General features: G+C 44.3%; 1 non-coding gene across 1 annotated transcript; it reads left to right on the top strand.

The window, feature by feature from the left end:
* Window positions 1–13,576: 13,576 nt before the first annotated feature.
* On the top strand, window positions 13,577–13,650 carry trnat-agu (transfer RNA threonine (anticodon AGU)). The gene has a single exon. It is a non-coding gene; the product is annotated as a tRNA-Thr (tRNA).
* The last annotated feature ends 6,390 nt before the right edge of the window (window positions 13,651–20,040 follow it).

Below are 20,040 nucleotides of genomic sequence, written 5' to 3'. Positions count from 1 at the left end.
GCTTGCTAGAAAGCCCTGCAGCTGGTCTAAAATTTCACCATAGTCTTCAGCCGATCGGCTATCCTTTCCAACCGCTTCTGTCCACCCAATCTCGTTTTCTTTTCGTATTTGTGGAAGTGACAATTTCGAATCCTTCGCATTTGAAAATCACAGAACAATGCCTGGTGATTCCTGCCCGTTGCCAAGGCAATCACAGTGAGCAGACAGAAAGGTGTCATCTAAAAGGCCACTGAATGTACAACCCCCCCCCAAAAAAAGAGAGAGAGACAGAACGAAGACAGTCAATGACCCGTTATATTAAAAACAGATAACATTTGTTCGCTGGTGGGGTTACGTGTAGTGTGACATGAACCCAAGATCCCGGTTGAGGCCGTCCTCATGGGTGCGGAACTTGGCTATTAATTTCTGCTGGACGATTTTGCGTTGTCGTGTGTCTCGAAGGCCGCCTTGGAGTACGCTTACCCGAAGGTCGGTGGATGAATGTCCATGACTGCTGAAGTGTTCCCCGACTGGGAGGGAACCCTCCTGTTTGGCGATTGTTGCGCGGTGTCCGTTCATCCGTTGTCGCAGTGTCTGCATGGTCTCGCCAATGTACCATGCTCTGGGGCATCCTTTCCTGCAACGTATGAGATTAGACAACGTTGGCCGAGTCACAGGAGTAAGAACCATGTACCTGGTGGGTGGTGTCCTCTCGTGTGATGGTGGTATCTGTGTCGATGATCTGGCATGTCTTGCAGAGGTTACCGTGGCAGGGTTGTGTGGTGTCGTGGACGCTGTTCTCCTGAAAGCTGGATAATTTTCTGCGAACGATGGTTTGTTTGAGGTTGGGTGGCTGTTTAAAGGCGATTAGTGCAGGTGTGGGGATGGCCATAGCGAGGTATTCGTCATCATTGATGACATGTTGAAGGCTGCGGAGAACATGGCGTAGTTTCTCGGCACCGGGGAAGTACTGGACGACGAAGGGTACTCTGTTGGTTGCTTCCCGTGTTAGTCTTCTGAGGAGGTCCCGTTGCCAAGGCAATCGAAGTGTTCAGACAGAGAGGTGTTACCTACAGGGCCACCAAATGTACAAACAACAAAAAAGAAAAAAAAACAGAGAGAGAGAGGCAGAAACATAGAAACATCCGGAAGGAAGAGAAAGACAGCAAATGACCCATTATATTAAAAACAGATAACATTTGTTCGCTGGTGGGGTTACGTGTAGTGTGACATGAACCCAAGATCCCGGTTGAGGCCGTCCCCATGGGTGCGGAACTTGGCTATCAATTTCTGCTCGACGATTTTGCGTTGACGTGTGTCTCGAAGGCCGCCTTGGAGTACGCTTACCCGAAGGTCGGTGGCTGAATGTCCTTGACTGCTAAAGTGTTCCCCGACTGGGAGGGAACCCTCCTGTCTGGCGATTGTTGCGCGGTGTCCGTTCATCCATTGTCGCAGCGTCTGCATGGTCTCGCCAATGTACCATGCTCTGGGGCATCCTTTCCTGCAACGTATGAGGTAGACAACGTTGGCCGAGTCACATGTTGTATGAACCGTGCACCTGGTGGGTGGTGTCCTCTCGTGTGATGGTGGTATCTGTGTCAATGATCTGGCATGTCTTGCAGAGGTTACCGTGGCAGGGTTGTGTAGTGTCGCGGACGCTGTTCTCCTGAAAGCTGGGTAATTTGCTGCGAACGATGGTCTGTTTGAGGTTGGGCGGCTGTTCAAAGCTGAGTAGTGAAGGTGTGGGGATGGCCATAGCGAGGTGTTCGTCGTCATTGATGACATGTTGAAGGCTGCGGAGAACATGGTGTAGTTTCTCCGCTCTGGGGAAGTACTGGACGACGAAGGATACTCTGTTGGTTGCGTCCCGTGTTAGTCTTCTGAGGAGGTCTATGCGATTTTTCGCTGTGGCCCGTCGGAACTGTCGATCGATGAGTCGAGCGTCATATCCCGTTCTTACTAGGGCGTCTTTCAGCGTCTGTCGGTGTCCATCGCGTTGCTCCTCGTCTGAGCAGATCCTGTGTATTCACAGGGCCTGTCCATAGGGGATGGCCTCTTTGACGTGGTTAGGGTGGAAGCTGGAAAAGTGGAGCATCGTGAGGTTGTCCGTGGGCTTGCGGTAGAGTGAGGTGCTGAGGTGCCCGTCTTTAATGGAGATTCGTGTGTCCAAGAAAGAAGCTGATTCTGAGGAGTAGTCCATGGTGAGCTTGATGGTGGGATGGAATTTGTTGATGTTATCGTGTTGTCTCTTCAGTGATTCCTCACCGTGGGTCCATAGAAAGAAAATGTCGTCGATGTATCTGGTGTTTTGCGTTGGTTGGAGGTCCTGTGCAGTGAAGAAGTCCTGCTCGAACTTGTGCATGAAAATGTTGGCGTATTGGGGTGCGAATTTGGTCCCCATGGCTGTTCCGTGTGTTTGGGTAAAGAACTGGTTATCGAAGGTGAAGACATTGTGATCCAGGATGAAGCGGATGAGTTGTAGGATGGCGTCTGGGGATTGGCTGTTGTTGGTGTTGAGTATTGATGCTGTCGCAGCGATGCCGTCATCGTGGGGGATACTGGTGTAGAGTGCCGAGACGTCCATCGTGGTGAGAAGTGTTCCTGGTTCAACTGGTCTGTGGGTACTGAGTTTTTGTAGGAAGTCTGTAGTTTCGCGACAGAAGCTGGGGGTTCCCTGTACGATGGGTTTCAGGATGCCCTCGATGTATCCAGAGAGGTCCTGACCTTCAAAGCATCCTACACGCTCTCATCCCACGTACTCCCCGAGTGGGAGACTTCTACTGCCTCCCAAAGATACACAAAGCCAACACACCCAGACGTCCTATCGGAACCCTGTGTGAGAACTTCTCTGGATACATCGAGGGCATCCTGAAACCCATCGTACAGGGAACCCACAGTTCTGTCGCGACACTACAGACTTCCTACAAAAACTCAGTACCCACGGACCAGTTGAACCAGGAACACTTCTCACCACGATGGACGTCTCGGCACTCTACACCAGTATCCCCCACGATGACGGCATCGCTGCGACAGCATCAATACTCAACACCAACAACAGCCAATCTCCAGACGCCATCCTACAACTCATCCGCTTCATCCTGGATCACAATGTCTTCACCTTCGATAACCAGTTCTTTACCCAAACACACGGAACAGCCATGGGGACCAAATTCGCACCCCAATACGCCAACATTTTCATGCACAAGTTCGAGCAGGACTTCTTCACTGCACAAGACCTCCAACCAACACTATACACTAGATACATCGACGACATTTTCTGACTGTGGACCCACGGCGAAGAATCACTAAAGAGACTACACGATAACATCAACAAGTTCCATCCCACCATCAAGCTCACCATGGACTACTCCTCAGAATCAGTTTCTTTCTTGGACACACGAATCTCCATCAAAGACGGGCACCTCAGCACCTCACTCTACCGCAAGCCCATGCACAACTTCACGATGCTCCACTTTTCCAGCTTCCACCCTAACCACGTCAAAGAGGCCATCCCGTATGGACAGGCCCTGCGAATACACAGGGTCTGCTCAGACGAGGAGGAACGCGATGGACACCTACAGACGCTGAAAGACGCCCTCGTAAGGACGGGATATGACGCTCCACTCGTCGATCGACAGTTCCGACGGGCCACAGCGAAAAATCGCATGCACCTCCTCAAAAGACTAACACGGGACGCAACCAACAGAGTACCCTTCGTCGTCCAGTTCTTCCCCGGAGCAGAGATACTACGCCATGTTCTCCGCAGCCTTCAACATGTCATCGATGACGGCGAACACCTCGCTATGGCCATCCCCACACCTCCACTACTCGCCTTTAAACAGCCACCCAACCTCAAACAGACCATCGTTCGCAGCAAATTACCCAGCTTTCAGGAGAACAGCGTCCACGGCACCACACAACCCTGCCACGGTAACCTCTGCAAGACATGCCAGATCATCGACACAGATACCACCATCACACAAGAGGACACCACCCATCAGGTACATGGTTCATACTCCTGTGACTCAGCCAACGTTGTCTACCTCATACGTTGCAGGAAAGGATGCCCCGGAGCATGGTACATTGGCGAGACCATGCAGGCACTGCGACAACGGATGAACGGACACCGCGCAACAATTGCCAGACAGGAGAGATCTCTCCCAGTCGGGGAACACTTCAGCAGTCAAGGGCATTCAGCCACCGATCTTAGGGTAAGCGTATTCCCAGGCGGCCTTCGAGACACACGACAACGCAAAATCGTCGAGCAGAAATTGATAGCCAAGTTCCGCACCCATGAGGACGGCCTCAACCGGGATCTTGGGTTCATGTCACGCTACACGTAACCCCACCAGCGGAAAAAAAAGTTATCTGTTTTTAATTCAACAAGTCATTTTCTGTCTTTCTCTTCCTTTCGGATGTTTCTCCCTCTCTCTCTCTGTTTTGTGTTCTGGCCGTTTGTATATTCGGTGGTCCTGTATGTAACACCTCTCTGTCTGAACACCTTGCTTGCCTTGACAACGGGCAGTTGGAAAGATTATCTGTAATCATCAGGTATTGTTCTCTGAATATAAATGCGAAACGTTCAAGGATTTCCTGACATTCACCTGATGAAGGAGGAAGCCTCCGAAAGCTTGTGATTTTCAAATAAAATTGTTGGACTATAACTTGGTGTTGTAAGATTGTTTACATCTGTTTAAAAGGGATGTGCTGTAATTCCCGGATCATTCCGTGTCTCTGTCTGTTTAAAAGCTATGTGCTGTAATTCCCGGATCATTCCGTGTCTGTTTCCGTTTAAAAGGGATGTGCTGTCAGTCCCGGATCTTTCCGTGCCTGCGTCTGTTTGAAAGGGATATGCTGTAAGTCCCGGATCATTCCCTGAATGTGTCTGTTTTAAAAGGGATGTGCTGTCAGTCCCGAATCTTTCCGTGTCTGTGTATGTTTAAAAGGGATGTGCTGTAAGTCCCGGATCATTCCGTGTCTGTGTCTGTTTAAATGGGATGTTTTCTAAGTCCCGGATCATTCCGTGTCTGTGTCAGTTTAAAAGGGATGTGCTTTAAGTCCCGGATCATTCCGTGTCTGTGTCAGTTTAAAAGGGATGTGCTTTAAGTCCCGGATCATTCCGTGTCTGTGTCTGTTAAAAACGGATGTGCAAAAAGTCCTGGATCATTCCGTGTCTGTGTCTGTTTAAAAGGGATTTGCTGTCAGTCCTGGATCATTCCGTGTCTGCGTCAGTTTATAAGGAATGTGCTGTCAGTCCCGGATCATTCCGTATCTGTTTCACCCGATTTTCTTGATACCTTTTTCCTTCTGAACTGAAATGACGATCCTCTCTGGAGAAGAAGGTTCACCGCCTGCTGTTGAGTTCAAATTCATTCTGCTGGGCTTCCATTCAAATCTCCGCACTCTATCCCCCATTCAGTCCCACCCCCGCCTGGACATTATAATCTGCGATATTCATAAGGGAATGGAGAAGCAGAATATCATGGTTATAATTTTCTTGGCTCCACAACACTGAATATTGTCAATTCCAACGATTCAGAAGGTCATCATAGAATCATACAATCTTACAGCATGGAAGGAGGCCATTCGGCCATCGTACCTGTGCCGGTTATTTTTCGAAGGCCTGTCCAAATTAGACCCACACCCCAGATTTTCCCCATAACCCTGCACATTAGTCCTCCTCAAGTACATGTCCAATTGCCTTTTGAATGATCCTGTGGAATCTGCTTCCACCACCCTTTCAGGAAGTGCGTTCCTGATCTCAACAAACCCTCTGTGTGAAAAAAAATCTCTTAGATTCCTCTCTAGTTATTTTGCCAATTATTTTAAATCTATGACCTCTGGTTACCGACCCACTTGCCAGAGGAAACAGTTTCTCCCTACTTGCTATTTCAAAACCCCTCATTATTTTGAATATCTCTATTATGTCTCCCGTTAACCATCTCTGCTGTAAGGAGAATAATCCCAGCTTCTCCAATCTCTCCACATAACTGAAGTCCCTCATCACTGGTATCATCCAGGTCAACCTGCTCTGAATCCTCTTCAATCCCTTTTCATCCTTCGTATAGTATGGTGCCCAGAAGTGTACAAGACATTCCAGCTGAGGCCTCACCAGTGATTTGTAAAGGTTTAGTGTGACTTCCTTATATTTAAATTGAATGCCCCCATTTACAAAGCCAAATATCCCATACGCTTTTTTAACTACCTTATCAACTTGCCCTGTTTTGTGAATATGCTCCCCCAGGTCCCTCTGCTCTTGGAACCCCCCATAAATTGTTCCATTTAGATTATACTGCCTCTCCATGTTCTTCTTCCAAAAGTGCATGACTTCACACTGATCGGCGTTAAATCTGTCACGTGACTGCCCATTTCACCATTCTGTCCATGTCCTCCTGAAGTCTGCTGCTATCGTCCTCAATATTTTCTCCGTTGCCAAGTTTTGTATCATCCGCAAACTTCGAAACGGTACTCCCTATTCCTACATCCAAGTCATGTGCACATAACAAGAAAAGCAATAGTCCTAATACCGACCCCTGGGGGATTCCACTGCATATTTCTCTCCAGTCAGAAAAACATTCGTTCACCACGACTCTCTGCCTCCTGTCCTTTAGCTTATTACGTGCTCACGTTAACACCGGTCATTTAATCCCACGTGCTTCTAGTTTTCGAATAAGTCTGTTATGTGTTAATTTCTAAAATGTGTCCTCAAAATAAATGTAATCCCGTAATTTAATTCTTAAGCAATGAGAATACAGATATTAAGACCGAATGATAGATTGGGTTCATTCCCATTACCCGAAGTTGACGGGACCCGAGGAGGTGAAAACCCATCTGGGTTTATATTTTCCAAAAACGGAGACGAAAATCGCAAAGCTCATCCCGTCGAAATCCAACAATTGGACTGAAGATCCGACATTCTGGAAACCCGGGCGTTCCAGAAACCCTTCTGGAACGCCCGGGTTTGCAGACCTGGCCGTTCAAAGAAACCGGATAAGACCATCAGGGGGAAACACAGAGAGAGAAGAAACGCAGACAGAGATATCGAGATACATGCAAAGAAAAATAGTATCAATCTCCAAATTCTGTGATTGAGCAGAATTTAAGGTGCAGCTTAAAGGCAATTCGTGAAATCTTCGAGGTGGACATACGGGAACTCTGCCAGTCTGCATGTTCTAGACATGTATCCAACGCCACACGTGCAGTCGGCAGCCGTGTGTGCATTGGTGGTTCAGTGTGGGACCCTTGCCTGCCGGCGGTAAACCATGAGTTTGTTTCCAGGACAATGCAGCATCCTTTACCTTTTGTATTCTGTGCCCATGAGATCGCCTGAGTTGGGATAAATTCATGTGACGGCTTCAATCTGTCCAACTTCGAGAAAGATTATCTTCATTTCGTCTCCGTGTGTTGCGTGGACAAACCTTCTGCATTCTGTCCTCTGGTGCTCAAACATGCTCTGCTGGAGATAAGTCAAACCTGCCTTCTGCACCGCTGAAAGGAAATGAGAAGCCAATTGGTGATCTTTGACTGAAAATGGGGACACAACGGGGCTCAACGGGTTTTGAACCAGTGAAACTCTCTGACCGAGAATCAGACCCGAAGACCAACTGGCAACAGAGCCGTGCAGCCACTGTAAAATTTTACTGCAACGCAGCCGATCCGCCATCCTTTCAGAACGCTCTGTCCATACAATCCCGCTTTCTTGTACGATATACGATGTCGAAAAATGTCAGGTTCTACACCAATTATATCATATCAACAACATCAAATTCCTTTTGAATGGACGACTTGTATTATCAAGTAACACTTTACAGAATGAATTGCTCTGAAACGACATTGTTGTTTACACGCGACCATAAATATACTTTACTCAAATTGCTGCTTTCATCCACTATGAGAGCGAAGAGCCATGAATGTGGAGACATTAGCTACGAATTTATCAGCTGGGTTGCACCTTTCCTTTTCCTACTGTCTCAGTCTTTTTTTCCTTTACCCTTTTCTGCTATTGTTGCCGGTTAGATCAGCTCTCGCCATTCAAGGAAACCTGAGAAGTCCATCGGGGACAACACAGAGAGACAAGAGACAGAGACAGGGAGAGATAGAGAGATGCAGGCAAAGAAAATAAAGAGTATAAATGTCAGGTTTTGCAAACTAGCAGAATTTAAGTTACAGGTTGGGAGAGATTCCTTCTCGGGTCTTGAAGTCTTTCAAGAGAAGATCTGACACTAATTAAAAGCACCGGCCACGCTGTAGAATCTCTCATTCTGGGAGAGAGATAAATGCGGTCAATTAACTCCAATTAATCTATTTCAGCACTGAAGTGATCTTTGAACAGTGGCTCTGCGAGCAGAATTCAACCCTGCGCAGGAAAACCTCAATTGGATTTTGAGTCCAACGCTTTAAACACTCGGCCACCGCAGCTGTAAACGGCATGTTCGTTCAGATAGGATTCCAAATGGACACTTGCCGCTATTAAGAACGCGCGCATTGGTTGTGCAGGGGTCGAATTCTCAATTCTTATGCGGGAGACTTTGTTTCGATTTCCGGCCAATGCAGAATCATTCTCACCAATGAGGAGCTGAGGAATATAAGTATGCCATTTCTCCCCTCGAGCCTGTTCCGCAATTGAAACAGATCATGGCTGATATGTGACCGAACTCCATATAATCGCTTTAGCCCCGGATCGCTTAATAACTTCAGTTAACAAAAATCGATCAATCTCAGGTTTAAAATTAACAATTCAGTTCGCATCAACTGCCGTTTGCGGAAGAGAGTTCCAAACTTCTACCTCCCTTTGCTTGCAGAGGTGTTTCCCAACTTCACTCCTGAAAGTCCTGACCCTAATGTTTAGTCGATGTCCCCAAGTCCCAGACACCACAACCGGCGGAAATAGTTTTTCTCTATCTCCTCCATCAGTTCCCCTTAATACTTTGAAAAGTTCGATCAAATCAGCCCTTAATCGACTAAATTCGAGGTAAACCCTAGTTTGTGTAATCTCTCCGCGTATTTTAACCCTTGGGGTCCAGGTAACATTCTAGTAAATCGACGCTGCACTCACTCCACAGCCAATATATCCTTCCTAAGGTGCGTTACCCAGAACTGAATACATTACTTCAGGTGTGGTCTAACCAGGGCTTTGTATAGCTGTCGCATAATGCCTAGCCCCTTGTATTCTCGTCCTCCAGATATAAAGACCAACATTCCATTAACATTTTTGATTATTTTTTGTACCTGTCCATGACATTTTAATGATGTATGTAGATGGACACATCAGTCTTTTTGGACCTCCACTGTTTCGAGCTTTTCACCATTTACAAAGTATTCTGATCGATCCTTTTTGGACCAAAGTGGATGACCTCACACTTGACTAAATTGATATCGATTTGGCACAATTTTACACATTCATTTATTATATTAATGCCTCTCTCTAATTTTATGTTTCCATCTGCACTGCTTACAATGCTGCCCATCTTGGTGTCATCGGCAAACTTGGATATGTGACTTTCTATCCCGTCATCTAATATCCGCCTGAATTGGGAAAAATCCAAATTCAGCTTCAATCTCCTCATCATCTTGAGACATTTTATTTCCTTCACGTGTGTTGCGCCGACGAAACTTCGGCATTGAGTCCACTGGAGCTCAAACATACTCTGGATTTCATTCAGTTCAACCAACAGCAACACTGAAAAGATATCAGAAGCCAATTGGTGACTTTTCACTAAAAGGAGGGCTTGTCCGGGATCTCTCGCATATCACTCAATGAAACACCCGAAGCGAGAATCATACGCCTAGACCAACGAGCCGCTATTATTTCAGCTATGCAGCCAGTATAAAAGTTCGTTGCCTCCCACAGCCGATCGGCCATCCTTTCAGACCACGTCTGTGCATCCAATCTCGTTTTCTGCTCCGGTGTCCAGCAATATCAAGTTGCACACTAAATATTTCCAATCACCAATATTAGTCTCCCTTTACCAAATTGGTTTCGAGTGTACGACTTGAGTTGTCAAGTGAGACGTTTCAGAATTATTTGCTCTTAAACTACATTGCTTGGGAGGATACTGAGAGGTGTGTCGATTTGAGGCACGCTCTGTTCCCTTTGCATCGCCTCATGCGCATTGAGTTGAATCATGGAAAGGCAACAGCACGGAAAGAGGCCATTCGGCCCATCGAGTCCGTGCTCGCTCTCTGCAAGAGCAATCCAGCTAGAAACACTCCCCCGCCTTTCCCCGAAGCCCTGCATTTTTTGTCCTTTCAAGTACTTATCCAGTTCCCTTTTGAAGGCCATGATTGAATCTGCCTCCATCACACCCTCGGGCAGTGCATTCCAGATCCGAGCCTCTTGCTGTGTAAAAAAGTTTTTCCTCATGTCACCTTTGGTTATTTTGCCAATCACCTGAAACCGATGTCCTCTGGTTCTTGACCCTTCCGCCAATGGGAACAGTTTCTCTCCATCTTCTATGTCGAGATCCTTCATGATTTTGAATACCTCTATCAAATCTCCACAAAACCGTCTCTGTTCCGAGGAGAACAACCTCAGATTCTCCAGTCTATCCACGTAACTAAAGTCCCTCATCCCTGCAATTATGCTGGTAATTTTTTTCTGCTCCCCCTCCAAGGCCTTCACATCTTTCCTGAAGTGCGGTGTCCCGAACCGGACACAATACTTCAGTTGTGTTCGAACCAATGTGTTATAATGTTTCATCCTGACTTCGAAACTTTTGCACTCGAAACATCTATTTATAAAGCCCAGGACCCCGAATGCTTTTTAACCGCTTTCTCAACCTGCCCTGCCACATTCAACTATTTGTACACATGAACCTCTCTTTGTTCCTGTACCGCTTTCACATTTGTGCCCTGGAGTTTATATTGCCTCTCCTCGTTCTTCCAACCGAAATGTATCACTTCGCATTTTTCAGCGTTAAATTTCATCTGCCACGTCTCCGCCCATGCCACCAGCCTGTCTATGTCATTTGAAGTCTATCACTGTCCTTAACACTGTTTACTACCCTTCCAAGGTTTGTTTCATCTGCAAATTTTGAAATTGTGCCCTTTTTATCTAAAGTCCAAGTCATTGATATATATCAAGAAAAGCAGTGGTCCGAGCACTGATCCCTGGGGAACACCACTGTACAACTCTCTCCAGTTCGAAAAAGAACCGTTCCCCAGTCATCTCTGTTTCCTGTCCCTTTCTTGATGATCAGCCTACCATGCAGCACTTTATCAAACACCTTTTGAAAGTCTATATACACCGCATCAACTGAATTGCCTTCATCTATCCTCTCTGTTACCTCATCAAAAACTCTTACAGGTTAGTTAAGCACGATTTGTATTTAACAAATCCGTGCTGGCTTTACCTAATCAATTCACCCTCGTCCAAGTGACTGTTAATTCTGTCCCGGATTATCGTTTCTAAAAGTTTCCCACCACTGAGGTTAAACTGACTGGCCTATATTTGCTGGGTTTATCCGTGCACCCATTTCTGAACAAGGGTGCAACCTTTGCAATTCTCAAGTCCTCTGGCACCACCCACATATCTAAGGATGTTGATCGATTATGGCCATAGTCATATTTCTCTTTGCCTCTCATTTCCTTTTTCTCTTCCCCTCTGAACTCCCTAATTTCGGCCTGGTGAATGAGAGCATAAAAAAGTTAGCATTTCATTCAGCCGGAAACAGAAAGTTACTGGTTGATTAATGGCGATTTGAACAAGCATTCGTCTTTTTTACAGAGTTTAATGAGTGTTGCGAAATTAATATAGTGAACTAGAATTCCTGATGGGGAACCGCTTCAGACAACACATTACTGCCCACACTGGGAAAAAGGATACTTCCGAAACTTTGACAACACATAGCAGGTCCCGCTGCAAAGTGACAGCTTGCCAGCTGTTCCGAAATTTGGAGCCTGGACAGGGAGTTAAACGCTGGACCTTCAGCTCACTGCCCACTTTAAAAGTCTGATACTCTACCGACTGAGCTACCCAGGCTCGATAATACATAAGCTCCCATCGTGCATATTCATGGGAGGTCTCTGAATCATCCCTGCAGCCGGCGAGCAAGGGTGAGGTCGGTTTTATAAAATTCTCAGCAACGTGTTGAGGAGAATCCTTGTTCCTGTTGAACATGATGTAAGAAACATGGACAGTGAACTCGTGAGTTTACAATTCTTCTTGTTTGTGCCAAATGTCTTGACATTCGTTAGCACCAATTGAAATAACACTTTACCCAGCGGCACAAAAACTGAACTTGTCCCACACGGGAGCTGGAAAAGGCCTCTCGACCTTTCAGCGTATTAACATCTGTAAGCTGAATAATTTCTCCCGTTACACAGTGACACCAGGCAGCATATTTCCCTTCAAAATTTTGCCAACACGAAACTTCCAACCGATGAATATCGGCTTAACGAAAAGAAGAATTGTTTGTTTGGTTCTTTAGATTTAAAGATCTCGTACCGGCCCCTTTGCCATATGAGCTGCCGCTAAAAGTCCCCTCTCCCCCTATGAACAAGTAAACTGGCACCTGCTATTGCAAGACGGCAGTCCGGAGGAACCCAAGAGCTCCCATGGGAACACTAAGAAGTAGACGCGTTATGGAACATACCAGTTGTACCTTGAACTCCAGTCAAAATGTTCGGAGTAAAAGGTTTGATTGTTTTAGAAGACGCTCGAACTCACAACCTGGTCATTTCTGGAGCCCATACTGCTGTAAATAAGTAACGCACGCTCAATAATTGTGCAACACGAGAGCAGCGAACAACCGACAGCATCAGCGCTCCTGCCAAACAGTTTCATTTTCGGTCTCTCAATTATCACTTCGAGATCTTTCTCAAACAGAAGCCTCCAATCAAGATGCGCTTCATTAAATAGCAATTCTTAAATCAAGAGAGTTTTGATCGATCATGACTAAAGCATGTACAATTTCCTCATTTGTTCCTTTCAATCCCCTGGGATGGTAAACATCAGGTCGTGGAGATTTGTCTATCTTTAGCCTAATTATTTTCTCCATTGCCATTATTTTACTTATACGAAACCCCTTGATTTATTAACAGTTTTCCTCGTGTCACTGCTTTTAGCCTCATCCATTTCTGTGACGACCGATGCAAAGTAAAAATTTAGCAACTCTGCCATTTCCTGATTTTCAATTACAATATCACCTCCATCTGTCTTCAAGCGGCCCACATTACTCCAAGCCTCCCTTCGTTCTCTTAATATATTTGGAAAAACCTTGAGAGTTGTCCTCATTTTCCCTCACAAGTTTTTCTCCTTTTCCCTTTTTGCTCCTCTCACGCTTTTTTTTTAGTTTCAGCACTACAATAAACAACACTTCGCTGTAAAGTTCGGCTCAATAGTTCTCCAATGTCAGAGCGAGAATTGTCTGATCCCCGAATTTATTTAATGTAACAAATACAATCACACATCATCATCCGTGTATCAACGCACTGATGGATACACAAAGATAAACACAGCGAGAAATCCAGTCAGTGTCGGAATGCACAGGCAAACGGACAAGCGAAACAGACAAAGATGAAACGGCCTGAACCCCCAATAGTGAAGTGTCGCTGATAGATATTAATGAGAGGAGGTGGGGGCAAAGTGTCATCAATTGGCGCTGTGGCTTAGTTGGTTAAAGCGTCTGTCTAGTAAACAGAAGATCCTGGGTTCAACTCCCAGCAGTGCCTTGTGCAGCTGGTTATTTTACCTAATTTGTGGAATTGAGCGACAAAATAACACTGTGGTGTTTGTTCAGGAGGAAACGGATCACCGAATGACAGTTCAAAAACGCCCTTTCATTGCACAGACAGACCTCTCATGGAATGTGTCTGTAACACGTTAATTTAAAGACACGTTCTTGTTTCTGGGCTCGTTGGGGTCGGGGTATATTTCGCGATTTGAGGTTCAAACCCGGAAGTAGTCCTAATTTGGACCAAGACTTGTGATCTTGACCTGCGGTGCAAACGTTTCCAAAGAGGGAAAGGAAGTCCCCAAATCACTCCACCTGAATCGCCAGGCCCGGATGAAATACATCCCAGGCTGTTAACAGAAGCAAGGAAGGAAATATCGGAGGCTCTGACCATCATTTTCCAATCCTCCCTGGCTGCAGGTGTGTTGCCGGAGGATTGGAGGACTGCTGAAGTTGTACCGTTGTTTAAAAAGGGAGAAAGGAATAGATCGAATTATTGCAGGCCAGTCAGCCTAACCTCGGTATTGAGCACAATTCTGGGGGAAAGTATTAATCTTCTTATAGAAAGGGACGGATTAATGAAGGGCAGTCAGCATGGATTTGTTAAGGGAAGGTCGTTTGAATTGAATTTTTTTGGAGGTATCAATGAAGGTGGATGAGGGTAGTGCGTTTTTTGTAGTCTACATAGATTTTCGCGAGGCTTTTGACAAATTCCTACATGGCAGATTGGTCAAAAGTGTAAAAGCCCATTGGATCCAAGGGAAATTGGCAAGTTGATCCAAAATTGACTGACTGGCAGGAAGCAATGGTCGACGGGTGTTTTTGTGACTGCAAGGCTGTCTCGAGTGGGGTTCCGCAGGGATCCGTACTGGGTCGCTGCTTTTCGTAGCACAGATCATTGATTTGGATTTAAATGTACGGGGTATTATTAACAAGTTTGCAGAAGATGCAAAAATTGGTCGTGTGGTTGATGGGGAGGAGGGAAGCTGTGGACTGCAGGAAGATATCAGTGGAATGGACAGGTGGATAGAATAGTGGCAAATGCAATTCAATCTGGAGAATGAGGTAATGTATTTAGGGAGGGAAATCAAGGCAAGGGAATACACAATAAATATTGAAACTAATTTGCCATTTACACGCCCATTTTGCAAGTTTACTGACGTCTTCCTGTATTTTTCGCATTTTTCCTTTGCATTAACTACAGCTCCCAATTATGTGCTGTCTGTCAATTTTGAAATTGTATTTCCGATTCCTATGACTAAATCATGAATGTAAATTGTGAACAACAGTGGTCCCATCACCGATAAATTGTGAACAACAGTGGTCCCAGCACCGATAAATTGTGAACAACAGTTGTCCCAGCACCGATAAATTGTGAACAACAGTGGCCCCAGCCCCGATAAACTGTGAACAACAGAGGACCCAGCACCGATAAATTGTGAACAACAGTTGTCCCAGCACCGATAAATTGTGAACAACAGTGGACCCAGCACCGATAAATTGTGAACAACAGTTGTCCCAGCACCGATAAATTGAGAACAACAGTGGACCCAGCACCGATAAATTGTGAACAACTGTGAACCCAGCACCGATAAATTGTGAACAACCGTGAACCTGACGATACCGGATTTCTTTACCCTTAGTCTGGTTCAGCAATAACTGATGAGAATAACACTTGAAAGTTTAACACAATTTATTAGCTGCAGCTGACCTTATCTATAGAATTGATTTCAACTCTTGACAGAGTCTGGTCAATCTCATAGAGCAGGCAAAATTACATAGGCAGATCCACACAATTATACATTTTCAGAGTGGGGAGGGACATGAGTAGCAAGGGGTTAAAACCAATCATAAGCTGAGTCTTGGCAAGCCATGCTAACTGACATAATGACCGACCACTCACAGGTAATACTTGTTCATGTGTATGCCAAGGAAAAGGGAGGCTACCTTATCTCTGGCTTGGGATGTGTTTTGACCTTGCCTGCAAAGGGAGATCCATTCATTAATGCAGCTGCATGACAACTCCTTATACTAGAATTCAACTTTATCATATCTCTTTGCTTGATTAACACAAGGCAGGCTTATACATAAAGAAAATTAATAACGTAAACAGGTGGTCAAAGAAGAAGCTCATTGTTTCTAATTCTAGCCAGCAAAATGGGCTACTTATATTAACCATTGGTTCACCACACTGCTACTTCGCTATGGAGGTATCTCACTATAAACCACTAAAAGCTTACCCCATATGCATTTTTATTAAAAGGTCGCCCCGTAGGCATTCTCATCCCCCCCTTTTATCATTTAATGATAACCAATCCTTGCTCACTCAGCAGTTATGCCTGGGCACAGCCTCATATTCGGTCACATTCATTTTATTCAGTCTATTAAATTGTTCATCCACATCATACCTTGCTACATCCTCTGTTTCCTTCTTATCACATACATTGGTCTGTCTTACTCTTAACATCTTTGGGGCACCCTGACCCATATTGGACATCATAGCGCAGCAACATTTAAGTAAGCAATAAGCTATAAGAATTATAACAACAAATTTGACTAGCCCTTGAACTAGCGAAGTCCCAATAGAACTCAGACATGTTTCATCAATACGCCTTTGTACTCTTATCTCTTCTCAGGAACAGACTCCTTCTAAACATTACTCAAGTAAGCTGCGAATGTTCTTGGTCAGCTAAACCTATTCATGTTAGCTTGAAAAGGGCTAACATAGTCAAATATCCCATGGTGTTTTATATTTTGTTTCCAGCCTAACTAGACTGAATGGTACCTTCAGATCATTTTACACCTGTGAATTGGGGCCCTCCCCTTTATATCCCTTAATCCAAATTTTCGCTGCAATATCCCGTTAGATGCTGTACCTCATCTTAACCAGGTTCCCTTCGTGTTGGCCACCAGTCCGGGTGGAAGAGAGGCAGAGCATCTGATAATCCTATCAAACTATGATTGTCTCCCCTTTTACATGCACCTTACCCCAGCGGATGCTACTCCCGGTACCATTAAGATGTTTTCTTAGTTGAAATCACAGAGGCAATGGGGACATTCTCACCCAGGCTCTGTTTTGCTATCTTTGCTAAGCCCTTCATCCTCTGCTTACATTTATTACATGCAATGAGAATCAAGAATCATATTACAACAAACTGCACTATGACTAATACATATGAAATTAATCTAATCCAAGGATGGATCTATATATTCAGTCCCAAATTCCAGAGGTCATCTCACCAGGTGGTGACTTTAATTTCGTCAATGTCATGCTTAATGTCTTTATTGTCCTGTTGTAGGTTATAATAATCCTTCTTGGAGAGGCGTATCTCCATTCGCAATGCTTTCAAGTATTTAGGCAACAGGGGTGTCAGATACCCAAATGTGTCCGGATATTCTTTTAAGTCCTTTTTGACATTCTCAGAAACTTGTAAGGTGGTGAGGTTATGCCGGTGTATCTCTACCAGTTCCTCGGGTCCAATCCGAACCGGGACTTCAGGAATGGATCAGAATTCTTGACTTAAAATATCACAAGTTAGATTGGCATATTTAAATGTTTTCAAATTAGTTGTAACACAGCATTCGCCCTCTCCGGCTTATGCCACTTGAGTGGGTTTTAGATCCGCTTCTAGGGCCTCCATGGTACAGTTAATATCCCGATTGGTACCGGTATTGTTAAACCCACACTGTGCTTCTGGGCTGTGTCCAACAGTATCAGGACATACAGTGGCAGCATGTCGAGTAACACATCCCTTTAATTTTGTTCCAGTCAATCAGCTTAAATCTATGTCCTCTAGTTCTTGAACCCTCTGCTAGGGGAAACAGGTCCTTCCTGTCTACTTTATCTGGGCCCCTCATAATTTTGTAATTTTGTATCTATCGTGCGGATATCTTCTAAGTATTGTTTCTCTCAATTTCATTGTTAACTGATGGGAACCTAACCCTGAATTTTGGAAATCCAAATTACTATGTCCCTCTTTACTTTAATTTCAGTCCATCTGATTGGTACCAGTGTTTCCTGACTGTTTCATTAATCAGTTGGTTTCTCTATGGACCATGTGTCAGTGCCTTGTTTAAAAGGATTTCTCACTCGCCTCGACCACATTACCCATTTCATGTTGTGCTGTTGTCAAGTAACTGAGCCTGTGTGAGACTCATTCTTCAGTGTATCTTCTTCATGTATCTCCGCATACTAGCAACATATCATAGGTAGTGTTCTTGGATATTAACTTTCTGCTGGCCGGTCTCTTCTTCCTCATGGTATTTCCGAACGTTTTCCCTGGCACACATCATATATCCTGTAGGATTCAGTGCTGTAAAAACAACTGGTTTGTTTAAAGAGTGGTTGCACTAGCTCACCAGGCCATAGGCCTTTGTAATCATGTTCTTCATCCTGGTCTCCGTTTCAGATGATGGCAACATACATTTGTATCTTTTATGTCCACTGTAGCCATTCTTAGGTTTTCAGGTTATCTTATCAAAAAGATCAGGGGTGTCTAGAGTGCTTATCTCCCCCTGCATGGTCCCGATGTCAGGGTAGTGGCCAGGCTATTGAGTGTAGCTTTCTCATTGTTCATTATAGGCAAGGACACAAATATCTCCACGAGAAAGCTTTCAATTTACTCTTCTCAACTACAGTTTCCTGACTTTCACTAGATTGCGTATTTATGCCAGATTGATTTTTTTTTAATCATGCCCAATTCAATGACTTTAGAGAAATTCCCATTTGGTGTAATTTCTCTGTTTCTTTACTTTAATTCTCAATCACTTCCTCTCATCCAATTTTACATAACCCATTATATTACCTATCATGAGCCCTGGAGGAACGTTACTGTCCGATAAAATATTTACAGTCCTGGTCCAATATCCCAAAATTTATGTATTTTACCTAATTTCTTCTTGAACCGCTTTTCATTTCCCAAAATATCCCATTACATTGTGCCCGAGTTCCTTCTATCATTTCACAATTATCCCAACTTGAGAGCAGTATTGTTGGACTGACAGGTCAATGTAAAATTTTCTTTCCTCTCGAAAAGAATTCTTCCTTGATACACAGCATTCAATAGGAACCATTTAGACTGGACTTCTTTTATTTTAAAATATAATTTGATTATCTCCTTAAATTACAAGTAAATTTTTCCTTTCTCGAGTGCTTGAATAGCAACTCATATAAATTTTTCTTATCAATTCCAATTTCAGAAACATATTATATCCAGGCTTTGTGGTTTTGTTATAGTCGAGATGAAGCGCTCGTAATTAATTTTGGATGTAACTTCCATATCTTCCCACCTCGAGCACTCTGTCTCGGAAGAGAATAAATGGGTTAACACAAAACAAATCAAAATGTTTTCGAAAGAAGAGTATCAGGTTGATATCACCACGCTGTGACATTTGGTATCTGCTGATGTCTGCAGCTAAAGTCTTAAATCTTTAACACCACTGGATCGTTTCCTGGACAAAATTTCTCCAGCAAAGGTTGCACCGTAACTTTGTAAAGCCTTTTTATGTCAAAGAACTACTCTTGGTAATCCTGCACCATCAACACTCGCGTGGTCCCAAAAACCAGGGTCACCTGTTTTAAAATAAACACAGAAAACCCATTGCGGCTCTTCTTGAGAGCCCAAGGGATTAATTTGTCAAATCATCATTTATTATTTATTTTGTCCAAAGGAATAATCCCTTTTTACCCGAAACAAAATCAGAAAACAAAACAGGAGAGAGAAATTGACTAGTCTCTCTCTCTCTCTGGAGCTCGCAGCCTGTCTGAAATAAACACTGTCTCTCCCACATACAGATGTACGTAGGACTGCAGACTGAAATTTCCAACTCCAAGTCCTAATCTCTGTGCTTTCAAGATGTAACCAAATTAAGCAGATATCATTAGCAGCCGCCTGCTAAGATACGTTATATTCCTCTTTTATTAATTTATTAATGGTTTGGGCATGTGTTTCTAGCACTGTAGCTATCCTTTGCAAATTGTATGGTCAGCATTTGATCCTCAGACAATTCCTTATCTGTATTTTCATTTATTTTTTTAATATATCTTTAATGCGAGACCCGAAATCTCTGACCTTTTGATCTAATGTTGCCAAATCAATGGTGTTAACAACTGAGGCACCTGTATTAAAGGCAGTTGCTATATCACTTATCACAGACCTTTTACGTCTCCATATTTGTCTATCTCTTTTACGATGTCCACTTGCATTGCATGTCTCGCTTTGTTTTAACACTTGAGTTAGGAGGTGTTGATCTAATTGCTGAGTTTTCTTAGCATTCTCAATGCGAGTTATATAATTTGTCAGGGAAGGTCTCCCCTCTTTGGTCAGATTTTGTATTGGAGCTAACTTCCTTATCATACTGTGGCGGGGTAAAACTGATAGGCGTTCAG

This window comes from Heptranchias perlo, chromosome 20 (genome assembly GCF_035084215.1).
Source record: "Heptranchias perlo isolate sHepPer1 chromosome 20, sHepPer1.hap1, whole genome shotgun sequence".
Classification (NCBI taxonomy): domain Eukaryota; kingdom Metazoa; phylum Chordata; class Chondrichthyes; order Hexanchiformes; family Hexanchidae; genus Heptranchias; species Heptranchias perlo.
Note: the sequence above shows the minus strand (reverse complement) of the source record. Positions and strands in the feature narration are given on the sequence as shown.